Source organism: Eschscholzia californica, unplaced genomic scaffold, assembly GCF_041429995.1.
Source record: "Eschscholzia californica isolate CP2 unplaced genomic scaffold, dmEscCali1.0.p SCAF_4, whole genome shotgun sequence".
NCBI lineage: Eukaryota > Viridiplantae > Streptophyta > Magnoliopsida > Ranunculales > Papaveraceae > Eschscholzia > Eschscholzia californica.
Window position 1 is genome coordinate 10,024,156 of NW_028238461.1, and position 8,602 is coordinate 10,032,757.

Sequence of the window (8,602 nt, forward strand, 5' to 3'; positions counted from 1 at the left end):
CTCAGCCTTAAAACATCACTCATGATGAACGTCAAACGCTTCTCATTGACAAAATTAGAGAGATTCCTCAAAACATGAGTGCTTTACTCATTTTATGTAAGGAATGTCTGACTTTGATTCCGTTAAATGTCGCGCCGTAAAAGGATGCTATAAAGGCGGATACTGGGGAGGACAGGATAGACATGAAGTTAAGTGAGAGCACAAGAATCGATTGTGTCATCCGAATTCTGTTAGGAAAAGTGTCTCAAGGCCACTTGATGAGTAGCAACTGAAAAATGTGTGACCACTCTCAAACGGATTAAAAGTTAATTGTTTGTCTTTTACAGTTGTACTCGAGATCAAGAAAGTCTGAATGACATGACGTATCAGATGAGATACAAATTGACACGGGAATCGAGCATTGCACTTGTTCTAAGTACAAGTGGGAGTCTGAAGGAGATGCCCTTCGACCAAGATTGCAATGCGAGCAATTTGTCGGATATGACAATTGATGAAGAAGATCATCAAGTCTGATTGATTTAGGGGTCGTAGTGTTTAGCTAGAAACCAACTACGATCGCCGAATTACGAAGTAATTCGCGGCTAATTTCGATCGGATCCTACAACGGGTTACACATAAGAATGACTATTTAATCGGATGATATGACTAGTGGGGTGAGATATATTATCATGGGAGAGTCCTATAAATATATCTCATAGGCCTAAAACAAGTTTAGGCAAAGATAGCAAAAAGACCTGAAAAATGGGTTTTGGGCCTAAACCGATTGGAGCACTTTTAGGGCTCGGATTGGGCTGATTTTTGGAGGGTCGGTTCCTCTAATAAGGAACATCAAATCTGAAAATTTTGGTTGGGTTTGGACGTCACCTCCTCAAGAAATTGAGAAAATATCAACTAGTTGCTATTTTCGGCAATTTCTTTAATATTATTCCAAAGGGTCTTTTAGGAAACCAAATTAGAGGTGGTCTCTTATTATGGTTCTATACAAAGACTCTTAGGGCAGAGAATAAGGTGTGAAATTTCTCTTATAGCTTTTTTACTCTACCACATCAAGTAGAGAAGAGAAAGTAAGCTAATTCCCAAAAGCTATCAACTAGTCATTCAAGAAGAAGTGTTCTTCTTATCAAACTACCATTGGAGTTCTAGCTTGCTTTCAAGGTGGGAGATTAAGTATTCCATTCGGTGTCCCAAGTAGAGGAGCAACAATTGGAGCTCTTGGTGTTCTCAACGCGATTGGAAAGGTTCGAGGAAAAACTAGCGATTGAGGTAATAATCTAGTTTTACTTAGTTAATCATTAGTTTATGCATGATGATCCAGGGACCATACTAATGTTAGATAGGAGATGTCTGAGATTCCGCTAAATGACATTAATAGACACCACAATACCCAACAGTTATCCACCTAACTAATTTAAGGAAGATGGTAGTTCACGAGCATTAGCAACAACATCTAATTACTCGACCCCAATCGAGCAATATGTCGGCACTCCTAATGCCTCTCCTTCCAACTTCCACTCAGATTCTCAAGGAACTGCTCGTATTCCCACTCTAGAAGAATACAATAACAATCTATCTCTAATAAAAAAAAGACAGTGATGCAACATCTCATGCATCGGTTAATTTAGCTGGTATTATTTTTTAACCACGCCTCTTCTTAGATAGTTGATAGTGGTGCGTCAAACCATGTATCTCCCTACCTTGATTATTCTATTTCATATGACCTAGCCCCCCCCATCAACTTATGTACAAATTCCAAATGGATCTAATTTTTTAGTTAAACACATTGGTAAAATTGTATTCTCTAACCTTTTATTTATTGATCGTGTATATCATATTCTGAGTTTCAAATTCAGTTTACTTTTCGCGAGTCAATTATGCATATCATTAAACTGCACGTCACTTTTCTCACCTCTTAATTGCATTTTTCAGGACCTACTGACGAAGGTTTTGATTGGTCAGGCTGAAGAAATAGATGGTCTATATTATCTTCGTAGGTCTCCCGTACTTCTTAGCATGAATTATTCCTTTGATGTTTGGCATTGGCGCCTCAGACACCCTAGTTTAGATCGTTTGAATTTATTAGAAAAGCAATTTAGTTATATTTCTTTTAGTAGTCAAGATTGTACTGTTTGTCCACGGGCAAAACAAAACAAACTTCTTTTTAATTAAAGTGATTCTAGTTCTTTTTCTTTTTTTTTTCAATTATTGCATGTTGATATATGGGGGTCGTTCACAGCTCCCTCTCTCGCCAATGCACGTTATTTTCTTCCAATCGTGGATGACTACACCTGATGTATATGGGGTTTTCTCATGCAAGCAAAATCAGATACCATGAAATACTTAAACTATTTCTTTAATTTTGTGAAGAATCAGTACTGCAAATCTATGAAAACAATTTCCTATAAATCCAAATCAACTATATTATCTCCAATCCAAATTTTCTGTTTTGATAACGGAAGTGAATTCTTATAAATAAATCTTCAATCTTGGTTTGTATCCAATGGTATTATTCACCAGACAAGTTGCGTCTCTACTCCTCAACAAAACGGAGTTGTAGAACGTGAACACCGTCATCTTCTAAATGCAGCGCGAGAATTGCGCTTCCAAGCGAATCTAACAATTAAGTTTTGGGGTGAATGTATATTAACTTCCACATACTTAATAAAGAAAATGCCAACACCGATCTTATCTAACAAATCTCCGCATGAGATGATGCTAGGAAAATTACCAGATTATTCCTCTCTTAAAGTCTTTAGTTGTCTGTATTCTGGACGTAACACAAAAATATCTTATAAATTTGATCCATGCCAAACCAGGAATTTTCTTCGGTTACCCATTTGGTGAAAATGGTTACTATATTTTTGACTTAGAATCTACTCAAATTTATCATTCACGGGATGTGAAGTTTTTTTAGGATCGCTTCCCTTATAACTCGAATGGTGTCTTGGATTCTATATATAATTCATCCCCACCTTTGTCCACAACTTGGATGATGATTTATCAAATTCAACTTTTAATACGCCACCTGACCATCTTCTAATGACATCTGTTAGTAAATATTTAACCTTATACATGCATATAACCATATACAAATACCATTGAATATGACATGTATAATCTAAACTACACATACCTCCACAAGATTCAAAGAGATTAAACTTAATCACGGAAGCGTACCTTGATCCATAGCTAAAAGATGGTTGGGTAGGGTTGATCTTCCACTTGGTTCTTCTTCTCCTTAGAATCTCTCTTGTGATGAAGGGATTTCACACTTAACCAAAATGTTGAGATTAGGGAAGAAGCCCAAATGGGGACCATAACCCCTATTTATAGACTTTTATTTCTAATTTGGCCCCTCATCAAATTAGAAATCACTTAATGGTCTCTACACGTTTATTCCATGACAATTTGATACCCACTAGTCAAGTCAATCCATATAGACCACTTTACGACTTGACAATTACTGAGATAGCCATACACATGTCTATACATATGTGAGCCCACATATATTGGAATTTCTTCCAACAACATCTTCTCCTGAAGTCTCAGAACAACTCATTGATACACCACATGAGGTCTCATATGATTCAAATTCACCAACTACCACAGGTATTAATTAATGTTCCAACCCGCTCCGTAAGAGATTTACGACAACCAACTTATATAAGAGATTACGTATGTTCACGTTTTGTTGTTCCAAGTATACATTGGATATATTAAAAGATTCTAGCCTTACAGGAGTGAAGCCATGTTCATTCTCGATAGATCAACATCCAAAGCTTCTTCCAACGGATGGTGACCCTCTCGAGGATCCACAACGATACCGATATCTCATTGGTCGTTTATTATATGTTACAGTGACTCGATAAGATCTTGCATTTTCTATCAATTACTTAAGTCAGTTTATGCAAAACCCGCGTACCTCTCACATAGATGCAGCTACTCGTGTTCTTCGATATCTCAAAGGTACAATAGGCCATGGTATTTTTCTTTCTTCCATTAGCTCTCTCTCCTTCATTGGTTTTTCTGACTCTGATTGGGCTAGTTGTCCTATCACTCGTCGATCGACTACTGGATACTTCACAATGTTAGGACAAAGTCCTCTATCCTGGAAGTCTAAGAAACAACCTATTGTGTCTTGTTCGTCTGCGGAGGATATAGGGCCCTCGCTAGCCTAACTGCTGAATTGCAATGGCTTCGATATTTATTCATTGATCTCCATGTTCCAGTTAGTCAACCATTCATGGTATATTATGACAACATGGATGCTATTCACATTGCAGAAAATCTGGTTTTTCACGAGCGTGTAAAATATATCAAGTTAGATTGTCATTTTGTTCAGGAGGAAATTGCATCTCGACTAATATCTCCAACTTATATTCGATCAACCGACCAAGCGGCTGACATTTTCACGAAACCACTTGGGTCCGAACAATTTCAACGTCTACTTAGCAAGTTGGGTGTGTGTCAAGTTTCTCCTCCCGCTCCACCTTGAGGGGGGTATTAATTGAAGAATTCCATGCATACGTGGAGATGAAATCAACCGAATGGATGAGGTGTACAACAATTCAAATTCCATCATGTAGGGATATACATGTGAAGAATGGGTCAAGATGGACCAAGTCTCCTATCTAAACAGATTAGTTACTTGATTAGTTATAGTTATTTTATTTATATCTATCTTTTCTCTTTGTAACAACTTAGATCAGTACTTATCTTTATCCTTTGTAATCAAACTTATGGTGCTTCTAAAGATACCGGGTTAAAGCTGTTAATGGGTGGACCCAATTAGCACCAGACCCAACAGCTAATTTCTATGTTAGCACCGGTCTAATCTGTAAGCCCCCGTCTAACTTAACCCTAACTTTCATCCAAATCTCACGATTTGAAAATCAATTTGAAGGAAAACCTTCACATGAGAATCACCTAGTGACTTAGACTTACCAAAAGTTTACCATAATCTCAATCTCCTCAAAAACTTGACCACACCTCTGCGTCCCTACGAGTGCCACTTTAAATAGTTGTTGTGTTTGCCTCGATTTCATTGATTCATTAACTATAGCCTTTAAAGCAAGGAATGAAACTTCCCGAAATTTCACCGAAATTTCGCGAAATATTTCCTAAAATCAGATTAGGTGCACGAAGTAACAGTTACAACTATTTCTTGCATAGTTTCCACCGACATGATCGAAATTTCCACCGAAATGGTTGGAAATATCGAAATTTCCACCGACATGATGGAAATTTTGACCGACATAGTAGAAATCAAGCAAAAAAACCTGGAGAAACTAATACCAGAAACATATCCTTCCTTCGTCTTTTTCATCTTCATTTCTCTTAGATCTCTCTTGATTTTTATATTATATTTTGAATGCTTTGTAAATCTATTTGAATGCTTTGTGCCATGACTTAACTGCCTAAATTGATTTTATCTTAGTAACACCCCTGATATAACTGTGTAATGGAGTAATTGACGATACCTTCTTAAACCAAGATAATTTGTTAATATTATCAGTAAGAATGTTATCTTTTGGGTGTTATAGCCAAAAAGTTATTCAATTTACCCCCGGAAGTAATTGTATACTTGTTAATACTCCCTCAAACTAATGGATAATGTTAAACATCATTTTTGTGCTTCATTATGGTTTAATAATCTTGTTATACATAATTGCATCATATGTCTATAATTTCTGTAAATTTGTAAGATTTCTACACTGACCGAAACGTTTCTACGAAACGTTTCCACTTTTGGACCGACCGAAATTTCCACCGAAACCGAAATTTCATTCCTTGCTTCAAAGTAGTTTTTTTTTGTAAGAAAGAACTGATCCAATAAAACCAAAAGAATATGTACAAAAGGACCGTTCCTACTACAAGATTGGACACACAGATCGCCATTCTTGTGGAGTTCTCAAACTTCTAGTATTCTTAACAAGTTCATCGGCTTTGCTATTAGCAACTCTATTTACATAAATACAAGAGAAAAGTAGTTTACATTTCCTTTTAAGGTGCACTAGTCTACTAGTCTAGGCGTGCAATAAAAGCATATACCTTTGTTCACTAGTTTTGGCTTTTTCGTGTATACTAGCAATTTATTTCCCCACTCGATTTCACCTGTTTTTGGTGGAGCTTTGGTAGCTTCTCTCAGTCTCTCGTTTGTGAGAATTCCACGAAACAACAGACACGTTTGGCTATGGTCAATCTCAGGCACCATAAAGAACTTGAGGCCATGCCTTGTATACATACATCATATTCCTTTTATTTTGGAAGAAGATGGAAGAATCAAACGTTGACGTTCACCTTAAAAACCGGTGTTTATAGAGAATTTGGGTTAATGGTCATTGACCCGAGTCAACAAAATGGCCGCCCGCTAACAACTTTTTGGTCCGGTGCCTTTAGAAGTACCCTCAAATTTGTATAAATAGAAGAAACCACCACTCAACTAATTGGTTGAGTTCCAGAGAACAAATTAATTTGTCCTTTGATTTTAATATTAATACTTTCTTCTCTTATTACATCAAACAGGTGATAATTAATGTTTCCCTCAAAATTGAATCACCCAAAAGTTATTCAAAATTAATACGATAAATCACTTTTAAATCTTTCAACAAAAAAAATCACCTCTAAATATATTATATATCCCCATGTGAACCAAACTTTTATATTAAAGCATTTTATTGAAAGGAATTGTTATCTAGTCCGTGTGACTTTTGTTTAGCAGATTTGTTTGTGAAATTACTCATAAATTAATAATTGGAATCTTTTGTTAACTAATAAAATAAATACAAAAATATAATAAACATCTAAATTTCCAATCTTGTTATTTACTTTATTATTGTAAGTTATTTTCTGAATAACTACAGTCGAAAAAAAATATAATAAGAAAACGTAGCTACAACGTGCATCTTTTTTTTTTGATGAGGAAATTAAACTAAAAACAACCATCCTTACAAAGCACAATAATTTAAAGCAGAAATAAACGGTGGAACTACATTCCAAATTTTCTTCTGAGCATTGGTTCTACCCCATTTTACCAGTGCATTTGCTTTAGAATTACATTCTCTGGGTACGTGAGTGAAGACAATTTCTGTAAATTGATTCATGAGTGCCAGAGACGTAGAATGTTTCGTCTCGATTGCCAATGAAGACCATCACTTTGGTTATTGGCGAAGTTGATAAGGTTAAGATTATCACTTTCGATGTGAACGTATTTGATATGAAGTTGAATTGCCCACATGAGACTGAAGTGAAGGGCTAAACTTTCGCATTCTTCTGCATTTTAACCACGAACTGTATCTGCTGCTGCTATAACAAAATTTGTTTTCTCATCATGAATGATACATCCAATTCCAGCCGGTTCTGTAAGTTTTAGAAATGGAGCATCTACGTTAATCTTGAGGAATGGTGTCGATGGAGGCCTCCATTGTTGTTGCTTTGGTTTTTCCTTTCGTTTGTTTGTTAGTATAGATTCAATTTTCAGTCGTGTGGTAGATGTTTGCTTGATTCTTTCAATGATCTGAAAGGGGGTTTGCTTAATTGATTGAAAGCAATTTTCGCATCTTGCTTTCTATATAAACCAAAGTATTATTGCATATAGAGTAGTATGTTCCTCATCTAATAGTTTCCATTGTTGGATCCATTGTGAAACTGTGGTTAAGTGTTCTGGTCGTATCTGGAAGTGAAACCATATAGCTCTAGCGTAGTCACAGTGTAACATCACATGGTCTAAAGATTCGTTAGCACTGCAATTAATACATTTATATATATTGTCAATAAATTTACCGATTTTGTTTCTAACTGGTAAGCTATTAGTGCAGCATTTCCGTAGGAATAGTTTTATGTGCAGTATCGTGTTCATATTCCAAATGAAAAACCAGTCTGTTGCGTCATGCATTGGTTCGTTACTGCCTGTTCTCAAGTAATTATACATAGATTTGATCGAAAATTTACTTGATTTGGTTAAAGACCATATTGCAGCGTCCTCTTTGTCAGCCTGCAGTTGAATACTTAAAATAACACTACCTGTTTCCTTATCAAAACAACTATTAATCAAGTTAGTATTCCAGTTGTTATTATTAATGAGTTGGGCAACCCAAGTGAGGTTAGAGTTGCTCTGGTTAGCTATGGGAGGGGAGGGGGGGGGGGATTGGGGATCCAATGGTCTTGCCAGATGTTAATATGCTCGCCTTTATTGACATCCCAGAAGACCAAATTGTTCACTTGGCTGAACTGTTTGCTGATCGTTTTCCAAGGCCAAGAATGGTTTTTTTTTGGGGCGGTGGGTTTAGCAGATTGAAGGAAATATTTGACTTTGAATACCTGAACCCAAACCGATTGGGGGTTGTTAATAAGACGCCAATTGATTTTGTTAAGAAAGGCTTGATTATCAAGGTTAGGGAGACGAAGACCAAGACTTCCTAATTTGCGTGGCTTACAAATTGCGGCCCAGTTGATTGTGTGAAAGGTTTTGGATTTTCCCCACCAGAAAGTCCTCTGAAGGGACTCAATGATGTTATAAATGTCTTTGGAGATGGCAAAGCACTGCATTTGGTATCGCGGAATGGCTGACGCAATTGTAAAAATTATAGTTGAGCGACCAACTTGA